This window comes from Typopeltis vanoorti, chromosome 18, assembly GCF_054136105.1.
Source record: "Typopeltis vanoorti isolate ZY-2024b chromosome 18, IOZ_Tvanoo_1.0, whole genome shotgun sequence".
Classification (NCBI taxonomy): Eukaryota; Metazoa; Arthropoda; class Arachnida; order Uropygi; family Thelyphonidae; genus Typopeltis; species Typopeltis vanoorti.
The window spans coordinates 65950459-65968963 of NC_143566.1; the positions used below are offsets into that span (position 1 = coordinate 65950459).

An 18505-nucleotide genomic window follows, 5' to 3' on the forward strand; every position below is an offset into this window, starting at 1 on the left:
TTCGAATTTATTTCCTGAAGAAATTTGTATTTCTGATGGAATTATTGTAAGATATGCATTGACAAAATCACCTTGTAGTTGGAAAGAATTACCTGAAAGAGTTAAAAAACAGAATTCTTTGTTAATAAAATATAACCATCAGCTGAAGTGGGAAATTGGTTCACTGTCTCTGGACAAACTAGGAAATTGGATGATAGAATAAACATGCAAATATCAAATATTTGCATGTTTTTCCTCGCCAAAGGAAGAGAAAAATCTAAAACATTAACGAGGTTAATAGGAGCCCTGTTCTTGATTTAAATGAAATTGGATGCCCAAAACGTGAAAAGATAACATGTACTTTTAAATGCTTTTGGAAACATAACGAAAGATTCTGTGCTTTTAATAGTGCTCAGAAATATATGTATTGGATTTAAAAAAATAAATATACAACCCTTAATTTTACTACAGTAATAAATTCCCAACGATGGCCAAATGAAAATTAACTTTCAGATGAGAGTCACATTGTCAAAACCAACATGATGGCAATTCCACAAGCATGGGAAGAACCTTTGAACAACAGTGCAAATTTAACAATAAGATTAAGGAACAAAGAAAACAGATTGTATTTTTCACTTTATTTATTTTCTGTATGTTAGATTCAGTTAAATTAAGTAATATTTCACTCAAATAAAATGTGTAAATTTAAATGAACAAATTGGGTGTCGTTGGTGTGTTTTATAAATTTAAGTAAAACCATAACATTTTTTGTCCTTCTGAAATTTCATGCCACAAACTAACCAGATTTTTTTTCTTTAGAAAATCCACTAATTGAAACTGTGTCAACTCTTGGAAGCAAAAGGAAATGGGTATTAAATTAATAGGCAGAATTTTAGTGGAGAATATTTCACTGAAAAGTGACAAAAAAATAAAAAGGTATCATAGCATGCAGATAACAAGTGAATCATCATTCATATATCAAAAAATACTCGCCATTGGAAGAGAAAAATCAAAACACATTAACGAACTTAATAGCGAGACCCATTCTTCATTTAAATGATACCAAATGATGAAAACAATATGTGCATGAATTTCAAAACTTTGAAAAACAACTAACAATAACGTCACTTATTTACATCTGATAACAGCACACATTCAGGACAGTGATGTGGCTTCCCCCATTCACCCTACCCTTATTTTGTTCAGAGTGTCCCACCAATCACAACACGAATCCTTATCTCCAACCTTTTCCATTCAAATGAATAACGTCACTTATTTACAACTAACAATGACATTACTTATTTAGAAGTAACAAATGATGTCACTTGTTTACATCTGATAACGACACACATTGACGTCAGCTTCTTAACAAACAATCACGTCATGATTCCTTACCTGATCTTGATCTTGTCAGAAGTGCCCCTACTACCCACAATGCCATACGCGAACCAAAACACACGTGATCTGACATTGACACATATGCCCCCAGGGAAATTCCAAACATTCGAAACCCATGACGTTACGCACACAATGACGTATCATCTCAACAAGCAATCACGTCACGATTCCTTATCTTATCTTGATCTTGTTCAGAGTGGCTGGACTACTACTATCTCATGAGCTAAAAGTCAACTATAACGTGGAGACATCAAGATTCCCTGATATCATAAAAACTTTTCCATCAATGAGAAAACTTGTGTCAAGTCTTTTTGGGATGTATGAGATGTCTACGCTTTTACTTGAAAAAAGAACAAGATCCAGGTGCTACCTTGGAGGTGCAAGAAAACTTTATAAGAACTTTTTTTGCCTAAATGTTACATGGAGATGGTTTTTGTCTCAAACTCCGGTTTTTAATTGCAACTGGAGAACACAATTATCAGACAAAATATATTGGCCACATAGATCCTAAAAGCCACAATCAAATCAATGCAACTGGTTAATAATGAGGAAAGAGACCGAAATAATCATGACAACGCGACTTTACAAGCATCTCAATAAATGCCAGGCAATTTCAAGACGAATACGGATGAGAATCGATGAGTCATCTTGTACACCTTTCGTTCTGACCTTTCGGTATGACACTTTCGATCTTTCTTCTCTTTTAGCCTCTTAAAAAGTCTTTATGAGTAGCGACTAAGGAAAGCTGTCACTATAGCATTGCAATTACTAATGTTACTGCAGAAGTGAAGACTTAGCTAGATTATTTAATCTAATCGATCTTGACCAGGATTTCTTCGCGACGGGTTTTAATACGCAAGTTCGCTGCTGGGAAAAGTGCTTCAAGATTGATGAGATTACTTATAGAAATGATGTCAGAGTGACCTTGTGTGGTTTACTTTTGGAGAAGACTTTGCGATCTTTCTGAAATAATGTATGTTGCTCCATTTCCTCAATGTCAGAATGGTGATGTTTGTGATGTTAACTACTGAAACATTTTTTTTTGTGTGTGTGTGTGTGTGTGTGTGTGTGTGTGTGTGTGTGTGTGTGTGTGTGTGTGTGTGTGTGTGTGTGTGTGTGTGTGTGTGTGTGTGTGTGTGTGTGTGTGTGTGTCGGCTAATTCAGAAAAATAAATCAAAAAGTAAAACAAAATCCTGTGCTTCAAATTTTTCTTAAACTTATTTAAGAGGCACAATTTAACCTGAAGATTTTTAAATGTTATCATTTATTTTACCACTTAATGGAAAATCATTTGAGAATCATATTGCTTGCAAGACGAAAATGGAGACAATTATTATTTAAAAAAAAGATGAAAAAAGATTGAGCTGAAGAATGAAATGGACGAGGTTATCATTATCTGATAAGATTTCAAAAACCCTAGCACATCATCAGGGAAGAAGTGGAGAAGTAACAGAGATCTTATGCTACCAATTGCTTACAATGGAGATTGTGAAATGTTTCTGCATGCAGGCCAAAAAGCAATAACTGGAGGTTTCTATGCAACGCGCGCGTACACGCACACGCTGAATAGATGAAAAGCGTTGTTTATCGATTAGTATCTTCAGCGCCGATATAGTGCATTCCTCACAAGATATTTGTATCAGGATAAGAAATAGTACCATGAAGTTTCAAACCTATAATAAAATTATTTTTTTTAAATGTGGAATTGTTTTGTCATTTCTTATGTATATAACATTAGGGGATAGTATTCATCTGGTAGTTCTGTGTGGTTTTATGTTATGAAACTCACAGCTGTTGTTCGTTGTATTGTGGTCCTCAAAACAAGAAATAAAACAGTTCTCGAATTCTAAATAAGACAAAAGACGTTATAAGTCGAGTTATCATTCTCACGTCGCTGTTAGTACGTAAAGGAATGCTACGTGATGATATACCCCGCATGTCAACAAAAGCACACATGCACCTAAAGAGCAAGGTGTTTGTGTCCGTCTAGAATTTAGACGATAGTTATGTTGTCTGATCGCGAAGTACACGGTAAGTATATTTTTGATGCTCTGCGCATCTTCGCACATAAAAAGGGACCAGTACTATTCTCCTCTAAGAAAGAATATGGGTTAACTAACCGTAAAAATATAATGTGAAGAAATTGAATGATTTATTGACAAGTGAATTTTTGCGTAGGTAACGGCAGGGAATATCAAAGAATCCATGATAAGACGGCAACAGCCTTTGGTGGCAGCTATTTTTGACTTCTAATAATATTCTAACCCGTGCGTGCATGTGCACAAAGACATGAAATAATACAACTATTTCAACTACAAAGATTCCACCAAATTTAAATACATTCTCAATATAAAGTTAAGCCAGTGATAAGACTGCAGCATTAATCTGTATTCGCATCACTCTAGACAAAAATGATATATTACTTAACGCAATAGTCTTCTTTGTCCTGAATGATAATCCCTTTTCAATTATTTTCAATTAGCATTTTAAAACGTACGGCAACACACACACACACACACACACACACACACACACACACACACACACACACACACACTAGTTAAGAAGGATGTTCGTGAATTCACTTCCTCCGACTACCAATGCACCCTGCGACCACATAAAAACCACTCATTGTCTTAATATCTTCTGCGTGCTTTTTTTTAATTAATCCCCTACATACGCAAGAGACTGCACAACGTATAACATATTAGTACCTTGTGTGAGTACGAGGTTAGGTTAAGGAGAAACAAGGAACTGTTGCTCTTTTTCTTGGATAACTAGATGTTGTAACAGTTTCGGGGAAACAGAAGTAGAGAGAATGAAAATTTCGTTTGGCAACCCAAAAAGCAATGTGGACAGCAGGTGATCGTGTTTTTACAAATTTGAGAAAAGTGAATGAATTAAAAAGCCGGTTCGGTAGCGAACTGCCTATGAAAACACTGGTAGAAGAGGTATAACACAGAAAAATACAGAACGTTTTGGGAGGTTGAAGAAGCCAAGAATATGATATGCTTCAGCCAGGAAAGGCTAGAGTTGTAAGGCTATTTAAGAAGAGAAAGCTAAACTTGTCTAGAAATATTCAGTATTATCAAAGGTAAGATGAGATCTTTGTTACGAGAAATAACACAAAACTGTGGTAGCAATGAAGTTCATAATGTTGCTCTTATTGTTCTCCTCTCACCGAAGAATATCAAGATCAGAGTTTACTGTTAAGCAAGTTCTTGAAAAATGTAATGTTTAAGCACTGCAAAATTTGTCGAATAGAGAAGGTGGTATAAAATGCAGTGAATACCCTTCATATTAATTCGCTAAGGATAGAATTTGTGATTAGTGGGAGAAGGTAATTTATGGATAGGAGCATGGAGGAAAGTAAAGAGCCATCTTTGGTATCCAGATAGCGGTTGGAAACCTGAAGAGAAAAGAAGCCGTTTACATGACATGTAGGCACATTTAACCACCACAGAAAGCGGAAACTAAGTTGAAAGCTAAAACGTACACTATAATTAGTAGTTTGGTGTGTACACCCTCTGAGTCAGATCTGATAAAATAGCGTGCAAATGTTAAAAAAGATGACATGGCTTGTGTTCAAAGGAAAGGCGGAAAAAGTGAGCTAGAGGATCTGCTATGGAGTGGGTGGAATCCATACCAGTGATTACTACTTACCCGGTGGGCTTACAGGTAGTGAAGAAGTTGATTGTTCTGACCTCTTCGTTATTTTCGTGAAAACTGAAGTGAGAGCAATAGAACGATGGATGACGGATTTTTATTGCACTTTTTATTTTATTTATTTATTTTTTATTTGAATGGGCTGAATATAGACCTGCTTCCATACTGTTCGATAGATGCAAGACGAATATAAAAGAAAATAAAGATGATAAATTGATTTTACTCCTAGAGCACAAATTCTAAGCATACTTAATTGGTATCCATCAAGATCAGAAGATGTTATACAAGACATTCAGAATTTTTCTGAATTTCTTACGAAACATTGAAGAAGTAGAATGAGCTGTTCTTGGTATAGTGGCAGGTAATTTATCTTTGTCATCACGCTGGAGGTAGAGGAGGAGAATAATGGTGCCGAGTAATCAGCCTTACCTTTAATTCATATTTCAGTGGTGTCATCTAGATGAGAGAGAGAGAGAGAGAGAAGAGAGGCGGGATTGTGGAGAGAAGTGTTTGAACCAACTGCCCTGATGAGGGTCCAGAAGGCTTTAATACTATTTGAACAGAAGACCAGTTTTGTTGCAATTGACCATTTTCAAAATAATATTTAGGACGGTTAATTTTTCTTCAGCTGCTGAGAGCTGCAGTGTTGATAAAATGAACGTAGAGACAAACGATACAAACATCTCGTCCACCCCCCTACACTACCATGTCATCCTTCTTGGAAATACAAGATTTTATAGTAACAGGTGATTTTGAATGGCACCATTCAAAAAGAGAAATGCTTTCATTTCTTTATTTTTTTTTGAGTTATTTGAGTTATTCCGCCAGAAAAAGTTTTCATTATCAGTATAGCAGATAGAGTAATCAGCCCAAGGATAAGAGGATAAAAATCAGTAGGATCATCTTATTAGACTCGAGTGTAATGCAAACATAAGGCTGAAACTGGCTGAAGACAGGGCCATAGTAGAAGAAATTAGATTAAGACGAGAAAGCCAGTGTCTATTGTACACTGCTTGGAAAATGTCAACGGACATCAGAATGTGGGGAACAAACAGCCATAGAGCCCACCTTAATAAGATGCAAGACCGCCTTTCGATGCGATGAATGCAACAATCCTACGAGAAATACTTTCCACAAGAGTGCGATAGCGATCAATGGAAGTTTTAGACCATTCTTCCTGTAAGCATATAACGAGGTCCTAGACTGTTGTGGAGCGGATTCCCCTTGACCTCCCCCAACGCTCCAGTTCATCCCACAAATGTTCAATAGGGTTGAGATCAGGGCTCTGTGGAGACCAGTCAAGTGTGGTGAAGTCATATCCAGAAACCACGCAGTTATCAGCAGCTTTATAATAGGGCATTCATTGTCTTGCTGAAAGAGACAACGATCAATTCTGCCACAAAGTAGTACGCATTGCATTGTTTAGAACATTCCGATACCTCTCAGAGTTCAATGTTCGTGGCAATACAAACAAAGGTCCCAAGCCAAAGCAGATACACACCGCCACTTCAGAATTTCATAGTTGGGGTTATGCACTCTGTTAGAGACGTTCGCAGGGCATCAGCAATACCCACACTGGTCCAAAAATACAGCTTTCCAAGCTTGCACGTCCCACTGCACACGCCCTCTGCGCCATTGAAGACGAACCTGCATGACGTTCAGGTAATGTGGGGCTTGCGTATTGTGGTCCTAATATGGAATCCCATGTTGTGAGCCTCGGTTCTGAATATTTTTATGCAGACTGGTATTGCAGTCGATGTCCTAAACTCCGCATTCAACGTGTCGGCCGACGAATGGCAATTATTACATATTACCCTTCGTAGCACTAACCGAACGTGACTGTTCAGTCACGTTCGGTGATTACGGTAGTCGTCCACTGGAGGTAGCACTTGGAGTTGACTTCCTGCGCTTCCGTAGCAATGTGGTGTCACTGATTGTTGACCTGTAAGTTTTCCTGCAAATTGTTGACAAATTGTAAGTTGCCCAATTTGCCAGACAAAGAGAATTGTTCTCCTGTTCTGCGGCAGTTCAATTCTCGCAGCCATTTCACGTGGACACAGTGGCACTGACTTCGGAGCATCATCATATTCCTCTAATTTATACCAGTTCGTAACATGGCACGTGCACCTTGCACATGGGAGTGTCTTCTTTCCATGCAGTGTATCTGTATCTGGTATTCTAGTGTGTAGATAGAGAATTTGTATTAATTCATTGGTAACATCAAATACCTGAGCATTCCTTCCGACCTGATAAGAGGAGATGGTAAACCAGTTTGAGATGTGAGCATTGAAGTCCTCCAGGAAAAAAAGACCATAATGTTTCGGTATCTGCTAAAGAAATAGAACTTTCAGAGACAAGCAATGAAAAACAAAAAGACATCGGTGGTTATCAGAATTTAGTGCGCGATGACAACAGAAAATGAATGGAATCAAATGAAGCCAGGATATTTTGATCCAGAGCTGATCATAAAGTGAGAATTCTAGATTTGGCCATCTTCAATACGGGATGTTAGACCCAAAAGAATCACATGATTTGAGAGGCGATAAGTATTCTATGAGAAAGGATGTAAAGGAGTTGCTAGAAGAGACAAAGCTGAAGAGCGAGAAGGTGAAGATTGTAAGTCTCCTACCACGCTACGAGAGGCGAACTGAGGAGGAGCGCATTGGTTGCCAATGAGTCTATACGTAAATTGTGCAGAAGAATGATGTAGGATTTGTTGATCTGTAGTCTGTGTTTGACGGAAAGATGGTTTGTACAATGTTAATGGATTGCATCTAAATGGTTTGGGATTAGTTGTCTGGAGAGAGCTTTGTTCACTGAGCATGCTGAAGCGTAAATTCAGGAAAACATAAGCAATTATGGTGAGAGCGAGTGAATTTGTATGAAGGCACCCATGAGGCGAGAGTGTGAAAATGACTACGTGTGGAATCTAGTCTCCCAAGCAAAAATATTGAATAGGGTAGTCAATTCCGAAAGTAAAGGTAGGTGGGGGACGAAAGGGATGTTGCAGTTTTGGCAAGGTTGCCACTAACATTGGTCAGTGCAACCTTGCCAAAAGTTATAGGCATTAGTGAGACAACAGATGATGTGGTTACAGGGATTGAATGAGACTGGGTTAGTATTTTAAGGGAAAATAGGATCGGGAAGGTATAGTGCTGATGATAGCAGATTAATTGCTGCCAAAACGAATAGGAGATATGCGGGAGGGTGCTGGTATGAGATTAAGACCGGTAAGACAAAATATGCAGTTGGTTGTCACTATTGGCCAGGGAGTTCCAAGGATGATTTGGAAGACATGCATCGCCAACTTAGCACAATGAGTACAGGTCAAGTAATGGGAGACTTCAACTATAGAGATATAGACTGGAAGTGTGATCTTTCTCCCTTCCAGTCTATATCTCTATAGTTATGGCAGAAAGGAAATGGAATTTGTACGTCTACTAAGAGATAATTATTTAAGACAGCACGTGATGGAGGGGACGGGGGGAGTGGGAGAGTATTGGACCCGATCATGGGATCAGAAGAGCTATCCGTAACCAAGATGACAACATTGTCTCCATTTGGTGAAAGTGACCATGTCTTGACTTGGGAAATTGTAAAACATGAGGAATATTTTATCAAGAAGGGGTATTTGTGGAAGTATAAGGCAGGTGATAAAACACTGTAGGGTAAGGATGTTAGTAGTGCATGGCATATAGTTAAAAGTCATTTAGAGGAAGCACTATTAAATTGTATACCTAAGGTAAGGAGCGTTAATCAGGTAGGAGTTGGATGGATGAGTAATATTATTAAGCACGAGCTGCAGAAAAAGACAGTGCTATGGAAGGTATATAGAGAGAAAGGTGACTAGCAAACTCATGAACGGTACAAGGCTCAGGCAAGAAAGGTGACCAGCATGACAAGGAAGGCAAAATCAGATTATGAGAAGAATCTAGCCGAGCAGGCCGAAGTAAATCACAAAGAGTTCTTTCGTTATGTGGAAAGTAAGAGGAAGAATGACTATGGAAGATTAAACTTAGTGTGTGTGGTGTTGGTCACGAGGCGAGAGAAGCAGATAAAAATAGTGAGTCAGCGAGTGACCTCTTTGCAGGGGTTATCATCCTAGTGAGGATACTGCTTTAACTTATGTGACAAACACTAGAAGTGGATGAATTGGAGGTTCTTGGGATATTGCAAAATCTCAATGTAAATTCAGCTGTGGGATCAGATGGGGATACCAGCTAAGGTTTGGCGAGAATGTGCAAAGGAACTGGCAATGCATTTGACTAAGCTCATTAATTTAAGTCTCAGCCCAGGAAGAGTTTCAAGGGAGTGGAAAGATGGCAAAATTATTCTATTGCATAAAGGAAAATCTAAGGCTGCAGAAGCAAATTATAGACCAATCAGTATTTCAGGCGTGGTGGTAAAAGTATGAGAAAAAATGGTCAAAAAGAGAATTCTATAATGGCAGATAAAAATATTATACCGTATAACATGGCTTTGTGAAGAATTGGTCATGTCTTAGTAATTTACTAACTTTTTATAATAGAGTAACAGCTGAATTGGATTGGATTTTGCAAAGATATTTGTCAGAATACCACATGGAACTCTGTTACACAAATTAGAACAAATGAGGATGGATATGACACTGGTTAAGTGGATAAGAGGGTGGCTGCTGGGACAGATATTAAAAAAGTGGTATATAGTGGGACAGAATCGAAGCGAAAACAGGTGACTAGTGATGTGCTGCAAGGTTCGGTGCTGGGACCATTGCTGTTTTATTTATACATAAAGGATATAGGAAATAACCTGAAAGGAAATATTTAGTTGTCTGAAGATAATGTGAAATTAGGAGAGTAATAGTTAATCATGGCAATGTGGAGAGCTTGTAGAATGATTTAAACAAGCTGTCAAGTATGGGCAAAAGTTAATGGGTGTCAGTTTAATGTTGAAAAATGCAAAGTTACCCATTTTGGGATAAATAAATTACAAGCCGTGTATCACATTGATGACAGTGTACTCCAGGAAATAGATGAAGCTAGAAATTTAGGGGTGGTGGTAGACCAAAGAATTAAAGTTTAGAGGACATATTGCTAAGGTAGCCCATAAGATTACTTTGTTATTGAAGAACACATTAACAAGTAGAGATTAGAAAGTTGTAATTCCTCTTTATAAGGCCTTGATAAGTCCATATCTGGATTACTCTCCTCAAGCCTGATCCCCTGGGTTTCTTGGGGATGAGGAAGCGGTGGAGAGGATTCAGAGGAGAGTGACCAAGATGGAAGTGGCCTGTGGAATGTTCCTATGAGGATAGATTGAGGGTATGTGGATTGCAGAAGTCGGCTGATAAGAGAAAAAAGAGGGCTATGATAGAAACATTTAAGCTGCTTAAAGGATTCTATAGGATAGATTCAAGGGAAATGTTTCAGCACTTGGTTAGAGCGACCAGAACAAGGAGTCATCCCTGGAAGTTAAATAAAGGTGTGGTTAGTAGGGGTGTGAGGACTAATAAATAAATTTTTAACAACTCACCAAATAAAAAATTTATTTGGAGAGTTGTGAATGAGTGGAATGGGTTGCTGGAGACAGTTGTGGGTGCTTTTTCTCTTAATGGGTTCAAGGAGAGGTGATAAATATCTATGGATAGATTGAGTCTCCTGTGATGAGTCTTCGGAGGTGCTCGTATAATAATAATAATGTGTATGTTGCTCTTATTGATGGAACAAAGGTAACAAGAGTAGCTGAGATCTCCAGCTGGAATTCAATTAGAAATTACAAGTGGATTTTAGATGTCTGTAAACCATGCATGCTTCTTAAGCTTTGGCTCATCAATATAAACCAAGCCTATACTGATGATATGAACAAAGTGTCTGTAGGATTTCGGTTTCTTTTTCTTTCTTTGTGGAAGTTTTTTGTAACTCGAAATACGTGTATTTTTTACATTGTCTTCAGATTTAGTGGGTATAAGAACGTGTCATTTTACACACACACACACACACACACACACACACACACACACACACACACACACACACACACACACACAGAGAGAGAGAGAGAGAGAGAGAGAGAGAGGGGTGGGGGGAGAGAATCTCATATCTCATGTCCATGAGTAGCCTGGACCGTGTTACTGGCATACAACTGTACTCAGAATCTCTTCAGGGAAAATAAACGACAGCAAGATTATTAGCTTGGTAATCGTAGCCTTCCGATGTGTTACTGTCAAGAGCGTATCTATGTGTGTGTGGGGGGGGGTATATCTGGCATATATTGGGGCTCAGAAGCCCCAATATATGCCAGACATATATTGGGGCTTCTGAGCCCCAATATATGTCTGGCATTCCCAGACACACTATAGCATATCAAGGTAGCGATGTTCTACCGGACAATAAAACTCAGCTACTATCTACGTCTGGTTAGCATTTTCCCGTTTCTCCACTAGTGCCCTTTATGTGAAAACAGGCCATATCTCGTAAATGTAGGAATTCACTTGGGTATGCGAGATTGTACGTTATGTGCTACCGGTCACTTAGTGCCCCAAATTTAGTATACTCCTAAATAAAGAAAACAAGCACAACTCAAAAATAGCTATCGAATTAAACATAAATACTCGTATATAAGTAGCGGATAGCTTAATATACAATTCGCATATCAAGAAAAATAATATCAAAAGGGGGAGTTGTCAGGCTGTTTAGTGGGGAAACGCATATATTGTCGGACTGGAATGCTAAAATAAATTGATAAAATATCCCTTTTTATTTCTAATCCTTTAACACAAGTCCACCTCCAGTACTAGAATGAGCTAATGGTTTCTAATCTTTCGTGGGTGAAACCGATATAAAATGTCATTATAGACAGTTCATCATAGGAGTGAACTCTACCAGACTACATCAAATGCCTTACGGATACCAATAGCAACAGCCTAGGCCTCTGCACATATCTGAAGATCAGTAACATAAGTAAAAGGATAGCTAAAAGAACAGCTGTGTGAAAATGCACGCAATCGTTGATTACATCGAATTATTTAGGTAGAGCAAAGCCGGCTATAAATCAAATCATCATTTTGAAAGGGAAGTAGGTGAGTGGTCATTCTGATAATGAACAAGGTTTCCATCTACTTCAATCTGTTGGTATCAGGAACTCCGACCCGGCAGAGAGATTGAAACTGGGGATTTTGTTTTCATTTAATGCCACACTGCCTTTTATATTACAAAATGCCTCGACAGGAAACCTGCCATATAACGGCAGTTTTCCTGTCGAGATGGGCCAGATGGGGTGGCTGAGAGTTTTTTTCTTCCTGGAAAATAAAGTTTTCAATCCACAAAAGAGTAACTTAGTCAAAAGAACACACACACAATTAACAGAAGTAATACACTGGTTTCATAGCCTTAGTAGCTACGGTCGTAACAACCCAATCTTGGCCTATTTTTAGAGATTTCTATAATATATATTAAATATTAAAATTCAGTTGAAGTAAATGAAGTTTGCGATATGAAACAAAGCTATAATTTTGGTGAAGTATTAAGCGCATATGATAGAATAAATATCAATGAAAAAAAAATCAGTGTAGGAACATGTTGCGGATATAAAATAAAAAATCATTCATTAAATAAGAAAAAATGAGTGAACTTAGTTAAAGAAGATGCAATAAGATTTTTAAAAAAATCTGTATGCGATATTCACATATTAGTGAAAATAAGTTATATTCTGATAAAAAGAGATCCAGAGCAACCGAGTGACATTTGATAAGTAAAAACTGTACACATAAGCTTCCCATATGAGACATGACAAAAAGGAGAAAATGGAAGGTTGCACTGAGATACAGAAAGTAAATAAAAAGTGAAGATGAAAAGAAAATATTAAGGATAAAGCACAGATAAAGAATGATAAAAAATAAAGAGACAGCTACAATTTCTGAATGATTTTTTGTTATTAAAATTTGATATTTTTCATTTCTGTTCGAAACGAAATTTTTAACGACATCTCAATTTTTATTTAAATATGATTATTTAAATAGCAAAATTAGTTATTGTTTTGAATTACAGCAGAAGCAATTAAGGTTTTTAGGCCTCTCTGTTGTGTTTCTAATTGAATGTGTTCTTATGGCTGATGTTTGTATTTCCGATATGAAAAATCTGATTTTTTTAGAAGAAAAACCGTTCACGCCTCCTTAAGAGACCTATTAACATATCGTCAATTGAAAGCCCTTATAAATTTCTTCGCGTCTAGATGGGATTCGAACTGATGTCTTTCCAAATAAAGAAATCGTTGATACAAACTGAGCTACAGAGAAAAAAACTAACAAACAAAAAATTGGAAATGACAGAACATTATATGTTAGAAAACAATATATAAATTGTCTACAATAAATAACCAATATGGATATATATATATATATATATATATATAGATGTCAGCGGCCACATCGGTTTGAAAGCACCAGTTCTCGTTTGATCACTGAAGTTAAGCAAACCTGAGCCCAGTTAGTACTTGGTAGAGTGCCCATCTTGGAAACCTGGGTGCTGCTGGCATTATTTATAGAGCCTGTGTAGCTCAGTGGATGTGGCGTTTGCCAACCACGGCGCTTGGCCGCACGAAGGAAGACTTGGTTTCGAGTCTAGTCGGCGACTAGAGGAAATTTTTCTAAGCCTTTTTTCGACCGGTTCCCGAGTTAGTCGATCTCTGGCACGGGCAAGCAGGTTTTTCCTCCCGGAAACTCGGGTTTTTCGTCCTGTAAACTCAAGAAAATCGACCGTAGAACCCACATTATTTCAGACATTAAATATATTGTGTTAGGGATAGGGACCACGAGATGGCGGCACATTTGAGCCATCTCTCTTCAATGAGTACCGCTTAATTAGTGATAGCCTTGGGCCATCTATCTCTGATTGGTACCAGTGGAGATTGAACTGCCCACTCAGTCTCCAAAAGTTAGATAGGGCTAAATGGCCTCGCCTACTCCCCGTATACGGGAATAATAATAATAAAAAAATAAAAAAAGGCGTTAGCTGATTTTTTTTTTTTTTATATAAATAGATATATGAATGCTGTTCCAAACAGTACGTTTTTATTATTATGTCGAACCATTTCCTTTATTGTTGTTGTTATTATTATTATTATTATTATTTTAGAGCGATATTGTTTGGCGACTTCTTAAGTTGTCTCCATAGGGCATCTTTTCTTTTTGAATGTCTGAATACCTTACTCCACACTATCAGAAAATATTCTACCAAGCAAGGAAAGTAAAAACCGAAAACAATTACCAGTTTATATGGATAAGAGACAGCAAAATATCAGAAAGACACAAGACGCAAAACCAATCGAAATAAAATCCGTAGATGACCTCAACAGGCTGTCACATCGGAAGGAATATTGACAACTCGTAAAGAAGGAACAGCACACCAACCAACATGAATGCACACCATCAAGCAGACGTAATCACCCCGGAACATGATAATTGCCACATTCTGAAATCAATATCAGAATGGAAACAACTGACAATCCCCAAAAAAGGACTATCTATTATTATTATTATTGTTGTTGTTGTTCCGGGAAACTCCAAGGAGTCGACAGACTCATCGAGGGAGGCCCTAACATCATGTCAAGAACAACTATTCAACATTCACACAGTATCTATCATACCTTGCCTTGAACTCATTCACGGTCGTAGCACCCACAACAGACTCTGGAAGCTTATTCCACTCATTTACCACTCACCAAGTAAAGAACCTAGCTCTAACACCCTTGTCAACCACGCTCTTGCCCAGCTTCCATGCATGGCCCCTAGTCCTCCCACCACCAGTCATATTTTCAAAAATATCTTCTGGATCAATCTTATAAAAACCCTTCAGTAATTTGAATGTCTCAATCATATCACCCCTCCTTCGCCTATCGTCCAATTTCTGCAACCCACAAATCTTCAACCTATTCTCATAAGGTTCATTCCACAGACCTGCTATCATCTTGGTCACTCGTCTCTGGACACTCTCCACTTCCTCCCCATCACGACGAAACCCTGGTGCCCATAGCTGGGCACAGAAGTCCAGATGGGGTCTTATCAAGGCTCGATACAGAGGAACAACAACTTGTTCGTCTCTGCGTGTTAAAGTATTTTTCAGAAGCCAAGTGATTTGGTGAGCTGTTTTAGTTACTTCTGCAATGTGCCCCCTAAACTTCAACTCTATCCACCAACACTCCCAAATCCCTGGCCTCATCAATCTCCTGGAGCATTGTTCCACCAATGCGATATACTGCTGCTATTCTTTTCATCCCAAAGTGCATAACCTTACACTTTGCCACATTAAATTGACATCCATTTTTCCTAGCCCAGTCCTCCAAACTATCCCAATCATCCTGTAAAATTTTGACATCCTGTGCACATATAATTGCTCTACCCAACTTTGCATCATCAGCAAACAAGTGAACACTTCCTCTCAGATCCTTTCCAATATCATTGATGAACAAATTGAAAAGCAGTGGTCCAAGAACAGAGCCCTGTGGCACTCCACTAGTCACAAGACGTCTTTTAGACTCCACTCCTGAATAAACCACTCTTTGATATCTCTCCTTCAACCACCCTCTTATCCATCTCACCAACCCTATATTTATACCCATCTGCTCCAGTTTACTGATTAGGGTTCCATGTGGTATCCTATCAAAGGCCTTGGCAAGGTCCAGTAGTATCACTGTAAACCCATTACCCCTATCCAGTTCAGCCGTCACTGTGTTATAAAACGTGAGCAAGTTACTGAGGCATGATCTACCCTTCACAAAACCATGTTGTCCCCCATACAATATCCCATTTTCATCTATCCAATCCTGTATTCTTTTCTTGAATAATTTCTCTAAGACCTTGACAATGATTCCTGATATGCTAATCGGTCGGTAATTTACAACAGCAGCCTTGGAACCACCTTTATGCAGTGGAACTATTTTCCCCTCTTTCCACCCGCTCGGGACTAACCCAGACCCGACACTCAAAATAAACAAAATGGTCAAGGGTACTGACAATTCTTTAGCTGCTTCTCGGAGAACACGAGCTGGTATACCATCCAATCCCACAGATGTATTGACATTGAGGTTATGCAATAGACTACTCACCGCCACTTCATTAACCACAATTCCCGTATAATCTACTGGTTTATTCGTTTCTGCAATGTCACCACCTGGATGATATACTTTTGCAAAGTGCTCACTCAGTAACTCAACTATCTCAACTGATTCAGTTACCTCCCTACCATCGGCATTCTTTAAAATCATTCTGCCATGTACATTTTTCCTTTTACTTGCTACATATCTAAAAAACTGTTTAGGATTCTCTTTAGCCTGCATGGCCAATGTTCTTTCGTAATCCTTTTTTGCTTTTCTTACCACACTCGTCACCCTTCTGGCCTGCGCTTTATACCGTTCATGTGCCTGCCGGTCACCCTTCTCCTTAAATTCCCTCCATAGTTGTTTCTTTTTTTGCAACTCAAGCTTAATGGTGTTATTCATCCATTTAACCCCTACTTGATTTATTATTCGGACTCTAGGTATACAGTCAGCCATTGCTTCATGCAAGCACTTCTTAACTACCTCCCATGCACTATCAACTTCTAGTCCTTGCAGTTATACATTCCATGGCACTGAGCCAATCAAACTCCTAAGCTTGTCATACTTTCCAGCCCGATAATTCCACATGTACCCTGTCTTAATTGAAAATTCTACACCTTTAGCCACCTCCCAAGTTAAGACCCTATGATCACTCTCACCGATTGGTGGCAGTGTGGTCATATTTGTTACAGCCAAATCCTCAGATGTAATTACTAGGTCAAGCACTCTCTGACCCCTAGTATTTTCCATTACATGCTGTCGCAGATAGTTATCCCTTAATAACCGCATAAAATCCAGTTGCTTCCTCCCGTGTGTCCTCTCCTCACTCCAATCAATGCGACCATAGTTGAAATCTCCCATAATAATCACCCTCCTTCCACCCATTTCTTCTATTTGCTTGTGCATACTATTCTCTATTCTATTCTATCTATTCTCCACATCAACATCAGAAGCATTTAAAAATACTGGCTGAACCTGCAAGCTTATCTAAAGGAAGATATAGACGAAATAGACATTTTAATACTGACTGAAGTATCTACGACAAACGAAGAGGCATCCTCCTACCAAATGCCACACTTCCAACAACACAAACACTGCAGACAAACAAAACGAGGCGGTGGTATAATAATATTTACCAAAGATAAACTAGAAGTAACAGAAATAAACTATAAATTAGAATACGCAGAAAACATATGCATCGAAATTAAAAACATCAAACAAGAAAACTCCCTGATATTAAACGCAATATACAGACCACCCAACTTAAGCACCACAAAATTCCTAGAAGAACTAAACAGATGGCTTTCAGCCACGAAAGTAGGCACCTCAAAATACTTGATAATAATAGGAGACATTAATATAAACATTAGGAACATAAATAACAACACAGAACAATACCTAGACCTATTATCGGCATATAACATAACCCCATCCATACAGTCGTATACACGAGAAGAGATAGTCGGAAACACAACAACCTCAACCTGCATTGATCATATAAATATAAGGGCCCCTCCAAACAGCCACACAGCAGCCATCATAACATGCAAACTAGCAGACCATTATTTCACAGCATTGCAGTTACACACTGAACCAGAACCCATAAAAATCACTGAGACTACAAAACAGTATCATAGCATTGTAAACGAAGCAATAGTGAACGATGAAATCAGAAAAACAGACTGGATGCAGATAGCATCTCTAGACTCTGCTGAAGCTGTATATAATAATCTTAAACTTGCATTTAACAAAATATATAACAAAGTATTAACAAAAATAAAAATACGCCCCCAAATGAAACAAAATCCATGGATAACAAACATACTAACAGACATACAAAGAAAAGACGCCCTATGGAAACAACTTAAGAAGTCGCCAAACAATATCGCTCTAAAAGCGGAATACAAAAGAAAACGGAATCTCCTAACAACCCAGATTAGAACGGCAAAAAGAAACTATTACAGCAAGAAATTAACAACAGCGCAGAATGACATAAAGGAAACATGGCACCTGATTAATGAAATGCTGGACAATATACACAGAACCACTGCCTCAGAAACAATAAAACACAGCTTTGCCTGCGACCCCAAATCCCTCAAACAGTTGGAAAACAACTTTAATCAGCACTTCGTGAACTCTGTCCAAAAGCTACAAGAAACAACCTTTCCTCACACAAACGAACATTCTCCACTAGGTCCACGAGCAACCCAGTCGATGTGGTTCCCCACAGTAACAAAAGAAGAACTATTACTGGCAATTCAACAAATTAATCCTAACAAAGGACCAGGGATAGATGGAATCAGACCAAAAGACATCAAGAAACACTCAACCGACCTACTTCCAGTTATACAAAAACTGTTAAATAAAATCTTCGAAACGGGACACATACCTG

At 38.3% G+C, this 18505-nt stretch overlaps 1 protein-coding gene and 1 pseudogene across 1 annotated transcript in view; one reads left to right on the forward strand and one right to left on the reverse strand.

The window, feature by feature from the left end:
• LOC150096725 (uncharacterized) overlaps positions 1 to 18505 on the reverse strand; it is a 460240-nt gene that overhangs the window by 319387 nt on the left and 122348 nt on the right. The window lies entirely within an intron of this gene.
• LOC150096727 (5S ribosomal RNA) lies at positions 13435 to 13553 on the forward strand (annotated as a pseudogene).